Source organism: Mus caroli, chromosome 16, assembly GCF_900094665.2.
Source record: "Mus caroli chromosome 16, CAROLI_EIJ_v1.1, whole genome shotgun sequence".
NCBI lineage: Eukaryota > Metazoa > Chordata > Mammalia > Rodentia > Muridae > Mus > Mus caroli.
The window spans coordinates 85,915,033-85,928,544 of record NC_034585.1 but is presented as its reverse complement, the minus strand read 5'-3'; the positions used below and the strand labels follow the sequence as shown (position 1 = coordinate 85,928,544).

Genomic DNA, 13,512 nt, shown 5'->3' with positions numbered 1-13,512 from the left:
TGGCTAGGAATTTCATAAATTCATTCTTTTTAATAGCTGAGTAGTACTCCATTGTGTAAATGTACCACATTTTCTGTATCCATTCCTCTGTTGAGGGATATTTAGGCTTGCCGCAGACCTTCTTTTTCTGTGCCTGTGTAAGAATGAGTCTCTCGAGCAGATAGGCAAAGAGTCAGATGACGACAGACAGAATCCAGCACACAAGAGAGGTGTTGAATCTGAATGTATTCCTCTGGTTGAGCTTACACTAATTATATTACAGCGAATATCATAAATTGTAAAACATAACAGATACGGTACATTGAAGTTTCCCAGGTGCAAAGGGAGTGACTGCAAAGTTTACGCTAGGGATCAGCATCCCTCCAGCTGTAAGAGGAGTGACTACAAAAGGACTATGTTTATCTTAGAGATTAGCACCTGCTGAGTTTCGCACTTTAGAGTTAATTGGGCTAGAGGAGTTTTAACCCTTGCCTGGCTTCAGGAATAAAGTAGTGTCAAGGACTTAGGCCTTGTTAATTCTTATCTATGTCTGGAGAATTCCCATTTTTCAGTATAGTAACTTAATTTGCTGTTGGCACGGAATATAGTCTGTAATAAGAATTTCTATCTCAGTGAGAATTCCAGTCTCTTTNTGTAGATAGGTGAAATAATGACTAGTACTTAATTGGTTATTGAATAGGTTAAACTCCTTGNTGCTATCTGGAATCTAAGAATACTGGGAAAAGGCTTTAGCTATGTTAGAATACAATCTTAAAAGGCATTTACTATAAGGTAATGCTTAATAGAGTGCACGTGAGTCTATAGATTAGACTAACGGTGAGTGGAGGATTAATATTATGATTTTTAAAATTTTGGGGAGAAGAATGTCAGACTTCAGGAAGAGAGTTCCCTTTGAAACCCATTGCTTCATCGGTCAGTTTCCCAGCTTTCGCTATGTCAAACTGACTTAACCAAAGTACGTGACATAGGCTCTTTCCAGCTTCTGTAAGCCAACAATTATTAATAAAAGCTAAATTTTAGGGACTGGAGAGTTGGCTCATTGATAAGAGCACAGGCTGTTCTGCAAAGAACCCAAGCTGTTCTCAGCACCCATATCAGGTAGCCACACCCTCCTACAACTTCAGCCCCAGAGATCCAGGTCCCTCTTTTGGGCTCTGGGTAGCTGCACTTACAATGCACATACTCAGAGACAGATACACATACTGTAAAATAAACACACTCACATACACAAATACATACACACACATACACACATACACACACAGGTAACAAATTTTGACTAACGCTAGAGGAAAGACTAAGTTTATTTGTATGTATAAATGTACATACATGCGACTGCATTTACACATATCGAGACCAACACTTGGCACTTTACTTCATGCATACAAAGCTCAACTAATCATGAAGTCAAAAGCAACTTTTCTAATTCATAATTTAGAGAGCAAATTTTGATAAACTATGGCGCTGAAGGGACCAAAGGACCTTCCCGTTTCTAAGTGATTCTACACAAGGTTGCCACAAAGGCAAGGACAACACTGTGAAGAAGCAGTGGAGGGAATTATAAAGCACGGTGGGCAGTGGGAACGTTTCCTTACTTTTCTGGATTTTGCTTCCTTATTTTCTATACTTTCCTTTTTTTTTTTTTCTAGATTTTAGTGACACTAGCGTATTTGGCAGACCTGAAATGGTAACCTGTTATTTATTTTCTCATTCTAAATTAATGCTTACTGTTGTGCCTAACATATAATATTATTGTATCAAATATTATAATCTATATTTTACAGTTATATTCTTTATTGTGTATTGTTTTATATAAAGAGAGTTCATAAATATTATATTAACTTTGGCTTTACAAAACCTGAGTCCACCCCACCCTTTTCTGGAAGTCATTGCCTTCCAGACTGTTGATGTGAAAAATTTACCTCATGCTAATAGCCTGCGTTTAGAAGGATGCCAGTCCCCCCTCCCCCCAAAGTAGGTGGATGAAAATGTCAGAGAGAAGCTAGTGATGAGTCCGGAAATGTTGGGTCCCTCAGTGCTCAAGGGCCTAAAGGTTCTGACTCCTTTGCACAGATCTGGGACCCATCAGAGCTGGAACTCTGCCCAGGAGTGGATTTGTATTGTATCAGCTTTGCTGAGTTGGGACTATTCTTCCTAGATTCCCTGAGTCAGAACGGGTGGGAACAGGAGCTTGTACACAGGGCTCATCGGGTTGAAGGGAGCACATGGCTGTAATTTTTTTTTTTTTTTTTNGGGTTTCTCTGTGTAGCCCTGGCTGTCCTGGAACTCACTCTGTAGACCAGGCTGGCCTCGAACTCAGAAATCCGCCTGCCTCTGCCTCCCGAGTGTGTGCCACCACGCCCGGCTCTGTAATTTTTATACTCAGAAGGTCGGGTTGTAAGTAAACCCTTGTCACTGCTCACAGGGTATGGCTTACTTCCTGGATGGCAGGAATGAGCCCCTACTGGATATTCCACTATAGCTGCATTGTCTTCTGTGCCAGGTGTGCTTTGTTTTGCTCTGTGGCAAAGGGTGCCAGCTTACCTGCGGGACACCTGCATGAATATTCAAATTGGTAATGAATATTCAAATTGGAGGCCTGGTGATGGAGAGACCAGTGAGGTCCGAATTCTAGTTAGTCTTAGGGGCTAACTGGTCCACGATTCCTTACTTCCGGTTCATCTTCTCCCAATTTCCTGCCTGAGTTCTTCATCCCCAGACATCAAAAAGACGATGCCACATAGACTGTGGTTAACTCCTATAATTGTATCAGTTTAAATACTTACAATCGCTTATTGCATGCACGCATGTGCACATATGCTGACTGCATGATGCTTCTGCCCCTTTGCTCACATTCAGGCTGAGTTTGCCTCAGATCACGTGGTCGATAGCTGCTGCTGGGCGGGTGTACTAGCTTCTCTCTGACATTTTCATCCATCTGCTTGGGGGGAGGGACCGGCAACCTCCCAAACACAGGCTGCTAGCATGAGGGAAATTTTCCCATAGCTCAGTCTTGCTTGATTTCAAAGCCTACTTCAGTTCATATCTAACCAACTTTGGCTGCTGTTGTTCCTTCTCCTGTAACCAGCCCTGTTCCCAGTAGCTCTCTCCTTGCTGTCACTACCCATGAGTCCCTGCAGCTGTGCTTCTCAGAGGCCACCTGTGCCCCCACCTCTGCTTCTTTTGCTGCTGTGGATTTAACCCCTTGCCCCTCCTCTCCTGGTCCCTCGTTCTCATGCCTATAGTCTAAAATCTAAGCTTAATCTCTCCTCTGGGCTCCTGCCTCCTGAGACCTGGGGCCCTCCCTCACTACCCTCTTTCTTTACTTGGGGTCACTTCTCAATTACTGCTTTCTATAGGGGGTAACACCTCCATAGCGGGGTGGGGAGGTTGGGGGTTGGGGAAGCTCACTGACTTCTCTGGGTGTTTGCCCTCTGTGGGCACAAACTGAGCCCCCTGTTTGAGTTAACCCTAAGTAGGAGCCTGATGGTCCCTGAGTGAAGTTTTGGGGTTGTTGCTGGGCACCCAGGCTCAGGCTCAGCCTTTCCACAAATGGTAGTGACTTTTGCAGTTCTCACTTCCTTACGGGAACATTTCTTTTGGCTCAGGATCTCAGAGAGTTTCACTGTATCTCAGCAGGGACAAGGGGAGCAGCAGGAGCGGAAATCTCCTGTGTTTTGTTAATTCTGAGAACCTTCCATTAGTCTTTTTTTCTAGAAAGATTAAGATCAGTGTGTGTGTGTGTGTGTGTGTGTGTGTGTGTGTGTGTGTGTGGTATGTGATGTAACATTTACTCTCTGGGATCCTGTAAGTTTCTAGGAAAATCCTGTCAGTTGAGCAAATCAGAGCTGTTTTAGATGCAGCGCTTGGTGCTGGGGTGATGGCTGTAAGTCACAGGATGAGCTTCGAGGCACCAGAGGGACATGTGTGACTCACTGCGGTGCTATCAGCAGACCTGAAGTTACGTCCACTGACCAGTGGTCCTCTACGTTCAGTCTTATGATGTGTGATTACTCCACTGAGCCTCACACAAACCCGAGACAGAAGGCAGTGATCATGGGTCTTGTTTTTGGACTGTCCAGAACCTTGCTGTCTGTGGGACCATTTTTAGTCTTATGAATACCTTGTGCCTCAAGAAAATTTAGATCGCGAGCACCCCTTGCATACAGCAAGCATCCATCTTTTTAGGTTTGTGCCAGCTTCATCCTGCACAGGAGTGACTTTAAACAGCATGTCGCCATTGTCCCCAAAACACACCAAAAATCTCTCCCGGTCCTCATCTGGCAACACCTCCTAGAAGCTGGGCCGTGGTGGTGCACACCTTTAATCCCAGCACTTGGGAGGCAGAGGCAGGTGGGTTTCTGAGTTTGAGTCCAGCCTGGTCTACAGAGTGAGTTCCAGGACAGCTAGGGCTACACAGAGAAACCCTGTCTCAAAAAACAAAAAAACAAAACAAAACAAGACTATATATTTGATATTAAGCTGGCTTTCCAGAGCAAGCCACCCTAATGGCCACTTTGTTTGAGATATATTGATCTCTGTGATTTCCCCAAATGAGGGAGAGGGAAACCTGACTGATATTTTTATGATAGTGAGAAGTTACACTTGCACTCTCCCCCACGAATGTTAAAAACTGTAGTAAGTGCCAGTTGGTGGTGGTGCACGATTTTAATCGGGCGGATCTCTGAGTTCAAAGCCAGTCTGGACTACGGAGTGACTTCGGGTCAGCCAAGGCTACACAGAAAAAACCCTGTCTTGAAAAACAAACAAACAGCTGCTTCTTCTTCCTCGGGAAAACACCAAATGGCGACGACGCCAGTGCAGTGGGAGGGCCCTGAGGACCCGGGGGCCCAGGATTAGGAGGCCACAGAGGCTTCTGTGGAGGATTTGGCAGTGGTCTTAGGAGCCGCAGTCGTGGTTGAGGCTGTGGCCATGGTCGAGGCCGCGGAGCTCGTGGAGGTAAAGCTGAAGATAAGGAATGGATCCCCATCACCAAGCTGGGCCTCCTGGTTAGGACATGAATATCAAGGCCTTGGAGGAGATCTACCTGTTCTCCTTGCCCATTAAGGAGTCTGAGATCATTGACTTCTTCCTCGGTGCATCCCTAAAGGATGAGGTTCTGAAAATCATGCCAGTGCAGAAGCAGACTCGGGCTGGCCAGCGGACCAGGTTCAAAGCATTCGTCGCTATTGGGGACTACAATGGTCACGTTGGTCTTGGTGTTAAGTGCTCCAAGGAGGTTGCCACTGCCATCCGAGGGGCCATCATCTTGGCCAAGCTTTCCATCGTCCCTGTGCGGAGAGGCTGCTGGGGACACAAGATTGGCAAGGCCCACACTGTTCCATGCAAGGTGACAGGCTGCTGTGGCTCTGTGTTGGTGCGTCTCATCCCTGCCCCCAGAGGCACTGGCATTGTCTCTGCTTCTGTGCCCAAGAAGCTCCTGATGATGGCCAGTATAGATGACTGCTACACTTCAGCCAGGGGCTGCACTGCCACGCTGGGCAACTTTGCCAAGGCCAACTTTGATGCCTTCTCCAAGACTTACAGCTACTTGACCCCTGACCTCTGGAAAGAGACTGTCTTCACCAAGTCTCCTTATCAGGAGTTCACTCATCATCTTGTGAAAACCCACAGCAGAGTCTCTGTTCAGAGGACCCAGGTTCCAGCTGTGCCTAAAACATAAGAGTTTTTATACGAGAAAAATAAATGAATTGACTCTGTTAAAACAAACAAAAACAAACAAACAGGAATCTTTTCCCTTGAAAAATATATTTTTATTTGGTTACTGTTTCTCTCTGTGTTTGGAAAGGATTTACCTGAAGCTCGAATAAATCTTGTTTACGGTGCTTCTCGCACTTGTGGGAGGAGAGTCCCTCTCCAGCGTGCATCTGTGTGCACTTGCATGTGTGCTTACACTTGTGTGATAAGTGCACATGAGTATGTTTTGAACAAGACTTGAGCTTTGACCTGTGACAAGGCCCACAGAGCAGAGTTGCTGAGAAAGGACAGTTTGGGTTTGTTTGTTTTTTTCCAGTCTCAGCCTCTGTCTCATTGCATGTAGCTTGTCTAGGAACGGGGCCTTAGCTGCTCGTGTAGCCGCAACAAAAACGCACTGGGGGAAGTGAGTCTAACTTGCTTCCTGCTCTAACCCCTTGGGAGCTGCCAGTTGGCATCTCTTGAGGCAGAGTGGGTTACCACACTGAGGAGGGTGTAAATAAAAAGGCCTCAAGTAAAAAGACTTTCTGTTTTAATATGACCCCGAGGCTTTTCTAAGAATGTGAGCACTTTCCACAGGTCTTTGGGAACTTTTGAACCCCTATGGGGGCTTCGTCCCTCCCATCTGGGATGCCCCCAGCATGGCAGGGATCCATCCTAGGAGCCCCCAGTTCAGAGACGGGCGAGCCATGTTCCTCAGCGGTGCCTTCTGTGAGGCCTGCCTGGGCTTTTGTCCCGAGGTCAAGGTGGGTTCCATATTGCTGCTCTAACATGCCACAGACTTAGTGTTTCAAGATAAAAATAGCAGGAATCCCAAAAGGGTTGATATAGCTATGGCGTTGGGGGAGGCTCCAGGGGAAAAGAGATTCACTTTGTTGCTTTTTCTAGCCTTCCCGTTGGTGGGCCCTTCTTAAGTCAGCAGCAGCACAGATTTTCCAGTTGTTTGGCTCCTTCCCTCTCCTTCTTGCTTGTTCCATCCAGCTTTCGATCTCTCTCTCACCCTCTCACTCTCTGAACCCCTCTCCCCTTCCACATACAGGGAAACTTGTGCCCAGCCACCAAGGCCCATGTCCCAGAGGTTGGTCCCAGCCTGTGTTACTGCCTGTATGTGGTGGAAACTTCATTTAAGACATAGGGCCCAATGGGAGGAAGTTAGGTCATTGGGAACGCACTGTCGAAGGCTCCAGTGAACCCCACCATTCCTCTCTTTGTCTCAGCCAGGTCCTTCTAGCACAGGAAGCTAGCTAATATTCCCATGTTGGCCGTTAGATCACAGACATCTTTGAGACCCTTAATCCTCCCAAGCAGGGGTAGCACAGACTGACTGGTGCAGAGGGGGCCGTTCTCAGCACTCCTTTTTGGGTCTGTGTTTCATTTCCAAGTGGGCATTTCGTACCCAAATAGCAGCCCTGGCTGGCCACTATGCCACCTTCTCTATCTCATCTCTACAGGCCATGACCTGGTAAGGATATGCATCCTGGGACAGGCACTGACTTTGTCCTTGTTAACTTACTAACATCCTGGCTTAACTAGAAAGGGAAGTCCAGGGAGTGTAGTTCAGTGGCAGAGAATCTACCCAGTGGGCCCTGGGTTCCATCTCCAGAACTGAAAGGAAATAAAATAAAATAAAATAAAATAAAATAAAATAAAATAAAATAAAAACAACAGAAAATCTAAATGGTATAGAAGGGTTAGAGCTCTCTTCTGGCCCGGAGAGCTAAGGCCCAGAAGGATTTGAGGCAGTTCTTGATGAAGCCTCACAGGTCTGTGAGCAAGATAGCAGCTTCCTGGCTTCAGTGTTTTGTCCCTTTATCCACACTGCGTACTCCACTTCCTTGTTGGTCACTCAATTGGTTGTTGCGGTATGGGTCATACAGCCCTGTGTCAGGGAACCCTGAGGTAGTAACTGTGATGGTTTGTATATGCTTGGCCCAGGGAGTGGCACTGTTAGGAGGTGTGGCCTTGTTGGAGTAGGTGTGTCACTGTGGGTGTTGGCCTCAATACCCTTGTCCTAGCTGCCTGGAAGTCGGTCTTCTGCTAGCTGAGGTGGATCTCTTAGCTTTCCTTGCACCATGCCTGCTGGATGCTGCCCTGCTCCTGCCTTGATGATCCTCGACTGAACCTCTGAACCTGTAAGCCAGCCCCAATTAAATGTTATCCTTGTAAGAGTTGCCTTGGTCATGGTGTCTGTCCACAGCAGTAAAACCCTAGCTATGATATCACCACACTGCATCATTCACCTTACCTCATCTCCCCTCTTAGACATTGCATCGCGTTACATCACCAGGGGAGCAGGCACAATCCAACAGGACATTTTGAGAGCAAAAGATGACTCTAAAAGAACAGTCTAATATATTGTTATAATTGTACTGTTTTACCATAGTTACTGTTCTTAGTCCCAATGTGCCTAATACTATATAAGTATGTTAGATATGTATTTTTATCTGTATACATGTAAGTATTTGCATATAGGCTATGAAAGTATATTACATAGCTTGGTACCATCCATGGTTTTAGGTATTCAATCTGGGTTTGGAAGTTACCCTCCATAGACAAGGAAGAATGCCATTTATTTACTTGTGTGTGTGTGTGTGTGTGTGTGTGTGCCATTCCATATCTGCTCTTCCCCTTCAGAGTAGCCGGCGCATCATGCACAGGGCTGTTCTGGAGGGAGGTGAGCTTCATTAGCTGGGGTTGGTGGATGCAACGCAGGGCCTTGGTTGGCAGCGAGTGCTCAGGTAAAGAACACACAAACCAACCGGAAAACAGCTTTGGAGAACTAGTGCCGTTTACTGGGGGAGGGGAAAGGCCCTTGGGGAGGTGGCCAGGGTCTCTCAGGCAAGGTTGGTGTGACCATATACAATTAACCAGAAGAGGGGTGTTGGAAGATACTTCATCCAAAACTCAGGGGTTAGGGGATGCAGGGAAAACAACCGTATAGGATCAAACAAGGCGTGAAGCTTGATAACTGGGAGGGTAGTAAATTCTTACTAGAGTTGATGGTGGGAGCCAACGCGTGCTGTCCTCATAAGGTATCTAGGGTTGAAGCTCTCCTCAACTCCTCCCCCATTTATCCTGAGCCGTTACGGTCCCACCTCACGTATATGTGCTCCTGTGGGTGCATGTTTCTGTGGGTGCGAATGCATGTGATTGCATGTGCATGTCGAGGTCAGAGGTCAGTTTGGGTGTTGAATTCCAGGAAGGCCGTCCACTTTGCTCTTTGAGATAGTCCTAAGACTTTATTGGTTTTACATACCATGCATGTATGCCCGTCCACACGGATGTATGGATACCATATGGGCTGGGTTGGAATTGAGTGGATGGAGGCTCTAGAGCAGGTGGTTTTCACTGCCAGTTAATGTCACTGGCTAGTTTCCTTTGGACTTGTAGTGACACTGCAGAGGTGTGTGGTGCGTGAGTCACAGGGCCCAGAAGAGTCCTGTCTCCTGGAAGGGAGGGGCCCCTATAGGGGGTGACATGTGGCACTAGAGGAGTTGCTTGTCAGAGTAATTAAGGATCAACTCCACAATCCTGCATGGAAAGAATGGCGTGGGAACCCTGGCAAAGACTGCTGTAGAGCCCTGGCCAGGAGGCAGAGGGAGGGAGCTGAACAGACGACTCCTAAACTAGGAGGAGGTTAAGTAGGTAGCCAAAAATCTGGTGGTGCGCTCAGGTCAAAGAGAGACGTCCTGAAGAACATTCCAGACCCAGAAAGGGCTTTCGAAAGGAACTTGGTCTGGTTTGCAGTGTCGTTTGGAGAGGCTATACTCTGAAGACGGGGCAGATCTGGAATCCTTTTTTGGATAGGAGAGGTGAGTTTCCTTATAATCTAGAGGACTAGATTCTAGAACAATCCCCCCCCCCCCGCCCCGAAGTAGCCTGCTTCCTGGACAATTGATGAAGGTGACCAGACTGGACCCCAGGAACCCCTCTGGAGAAGGCCTGCCCTCCAAAAGCAGATCCATTAAGCTAGGGAAAAAGCAGATGTAAAGGAAGGCGGGGGTCATAGTTTGGGGTGGCCCAGAGTATTCTCCAGAACACAGTGTGGGCCACTGTCTCTGCCAGGAGAGGTTCTGGTGAGGTTTACTTAGTTAGAACTCATGGATACCTAGAAGGGATAAGTGTCACATCTGTGGGCTAACCCACACTCCACTCAGCCCAGGGCAAGCCTGGAGTCAGCCTGTAATGTGTACAACCCCCTCGGGAGAATACCCACCTGGCTCGTAGCAAGGTGCTGCTGTGTGGTTGATGTGAGAAGACACTTGTATCAGTGGTGAAAGTAGTGTAGACAGAGCGACCTGTGGTTAGCACGCTATAACCACACAGTATCAAAGGTTACTTAATTAAACGTGAAAGCAACAGTGACTTCTACGAACATCAAGGAAGCTTGGTAACCCTCCATCCCTCCAAGCTTTCTGATGACACCCTGAACCACGTCAGCATCACACCAGGGCTGAGGCTTGAAGCCTTATTCTTTTTCCTCCTGTGCCCCAAGGCTTTCTAAGTGTCACAAAACCAGAGTATGTTCCAGGGTCACTCAGAAGAGCAAAGAGAAGCTCTTGATCTCTTACCGAAAGGAAAGAGTCTGGGTGCACGCTGTCGATGTCTTGTTTTGGAACAAATGCACCCACACAGTTCTCTGCAGCCAGTGCTGACTGACAGGCGATAAGGCGGGAGTCCTTGTAAATGACTCTGCCTCCAGCATCTCCTAACCAAGACAGGAACACTAGTGATGCCAGGCTGAGGCAGAGGAGGAACGAGGCAGAGAGAGGATCAGGAGGGAGGGGCTGGTCAATACCTCGAGGGCAGACAAGGGGAAGGGTGGAGGAGGTTAGACCAATGTGTAGGTGGCTCCTACACCCATCAGTGACTTTAAAGAAAGTGTTACTAAAGCAGCTGACGGGAGAGGCCAATTAAGGGTAACCAACCACTGAGCGGGTGTGCGGACGGACGGATGGACGGACGCAGAGAGAGATGTGGTAATGAAGTGTGGTGCTGAGCCGAGGAAATGGTGGAGGGAAAAGTGTGTGTGTGTGTGTGTGTGTGTGTGTGTGTGTGTGTGTGTGTGTGTGTGTAAAGTTGCAGAGACCCGAGAATCCTTGAGGGCAGGAGGAAGCTCTCATGGAGGGAGGGAGGGAATACAGATTGCGAGCCTCTCTCCGTGTGTCACGTGTGTCACGCTGTGGTTGAGGTGTTAACTTAGAAGTTCCCACAACACCCCACATGTTTAGGCCTTGGCTTTGAGGGTGGCGCTGTTGGGAGATAGTATCATTTGGGAGACAAGTTTGGGGAGGCCTTTTGGTCATTGGAGGTGTACTCTCAATAGGAACTGAATTCCTCACCACCCTCCCCTCTCTTCCTTTTTCTTCCCCTTTCTTCTATATTGATTTTTGTCTTTAATGTTTTTTTTTAAGGTTTAATTGCTTTTTAAAGGTTTCTCCAGTCTGGGGCTCTGCCAAGAAAGTGGGAGGAACCTGTCTCTCCTCTCCCGTCCTCCTTGCCTCTCTTCTCCCCTCCTCTCCTCTCTTCTCCTCTCCCTGCCCCTCCTCCCCCTCCATGACTCTCTTCTGCCCTCCTCTCCTCTCTTCTCCCCTCCCTGTCAACACCCTCCTACCCCCCACTTCTCCTCCCCCTCCCTGCCTCTCCTTTCCATTCCCTGCCTCTCTTCTGCCTTCTCTCCCTTTTCTTCTCCTCCTCCATTTCCCTGCTTTAGGCTTGAGAGTGACCACTGGCCCCTGTGTATACTCTTGGCATAAGAGTTGCTTTGGAGGGATGACCAAGCCAGCTCGGTCAGACAACAGTGTCTCGAGGGAGGGAGTGAGGATGGAAAGAAAAGAAAATCAGACAACCCTGTAGCATGACTCCAGCCAGTGCTGAGGCTGAAGCGGGTTTGTTTCTCTCCAGTCAGCTTTGATACCATCCCAGGTACCTGCAGAGAATAGGGTCAGTCGGTCTGATCTATGGAAGACAAAGTAGTCAAACCAGGCAATAAACAAAGAGATCAAACAAGGTAGTAATCAGACAAAGCAATAAAGCCCCTTAGTCACTGGGTCTGGGGACCGAGATAAAAGGAATGTCACACATCCCTCTGCTGGGCTTACCTCGAGCTTTGTATTAGCTCAAATGTAAATGTCCTTACCTGGGCCTACTAGCTTGTCTGAACCAGATGACAAATTCTTGCCAAATTTCTAGAAGTGGCCCCCACATCTCCCCCCTTTTTATTTCATAATGAGCCGCTGTCTGTCTTAGGTTGTTCTGACAAGCATGCCTTCCTTGCCCATCTTGGAATACGCATTTTTAAAAGCAACCTATTTCTGTCTTAGGTTGGTAAGGCTCTGTGCTGGATCAGCCTCTGACTGCCAGCCTGTTAAATTAACGACTCTGTCGGGAATCCAGTTTTAGTTTCAAGCCACGTATTTTCGGCTGCCAACATGTTGATGTTATTAAAGGCAAGTTTTATCACAATGAGCAGGAATAAAAGTATTCCCGGACAAGAAGGGCCAACATGGTCAGGCTATATATAAGCCATTCTTGAAGCTTGACCTTAAGCCAAGAATAATTTTATCCACAGTTATCTGAAGCCCCAAAGCTCAGTGGAGCAGCATTCTTTAAATTCATAATCTCATTATGCAAAGTTAAAATAATCAGAGAGGTGTTAGAATTATGCCAAATACCCTGCAAGTGTCTTTGAATTTTCTCCCAATTATAGTGACTGCCATTGTAAACTTTAGAAGTGACACAGATCCGTTGAGACGGCTTCCTACTCCGAGACTCTGATTCTCCTCTCCAACAGTTTGAATAACGAACATCAATCCATTGTTCCAACCGCCTATCTAAATCATCTCAAATACTCAGAGCATTAGTAACATTTTTTTGCTAAATGATTAATGATGTGTTAGAATAGCATGCCGAGTCTCAACAGCACACTAGGCCAAGGCAGTTCCACGGGAAGAGGTTTTATTGGGGAAAAGGAGAGAAGGTGGTGGCAGAAAGAGAAGAGCGGAGGAGAGAGAGAGTGACAGAGGGGCGTTCTCCTTATTTATATGGAAAATGACGTAATGCAGGTAAAGGTGGGAGGTGAACCAAGTGGATGTTGGGAATATGGTGCTTGTTGCCTTGGCAACCAGTCTGCAGGTCACAGGTTGTGCTGTCGCCTATGTGATGTCATAGGTTTGGGAGGTCCTGATGCCAACAATTAACAAAAGTAGTTGTCTTAAAGTCTTTTGTCAAAGCAATTGCTGAAGCAGTGCTACTAGTTATTAATGTAATCAAAGCTGGTATACCAGCAATAATGAAGCCCACTATTGTCTTGCTTCTGCTTAAAGTCTGACTCACTTCTTCCAATATCTGCAAGCTTTTTTTCAGAATACCAAGGTCCCGTAATACTCAGAGGTTATAAGACAAAAGCTGGTTGGTAGACCACCATAGCAGACATGTCAGATTTCAACACACTGATACAATTAGAAAGTGTACGACCAACACAACTTATGTTAAATACCGTAGAAGAAACAAAAGTAATGTTAACATGACCGGTTAATAAAAGGTTGGGAGCCTTAACACATGCACTAACATTTGTTCAAAATCCAGGTTCTGTCCTGATTTTATCTATTGCTAACATGCACCTAGGCATAAGTATGCCTGGTTGTAGGGTGCCATGGACACTCAGCAGAGAGTTCCTTGGCACCCAAATTTAAAAATAAAAAGGACATGATTTAAATAAATTTGTGGCGTATGGGGATATAATTCCCCCCCCCTTTTTTTTTTTTTTTTTTTTTTTTTTTTTTTTTTTTTTTTTTT

General features: G+C 46.7%; 1 pseudogene; it reads left to right on the top strand.

Annotated features, from left to right (window-relative positions):
- The first annotated feature begins 5,002 nt into the window (after window positions 1-5,002).
- Window positions 5,003-5,683, top strand: LOC110311578 (annotated as a pseudogene).
- Window positions 5,684-13,512: the final 7,829 nt, after the last annotated feature.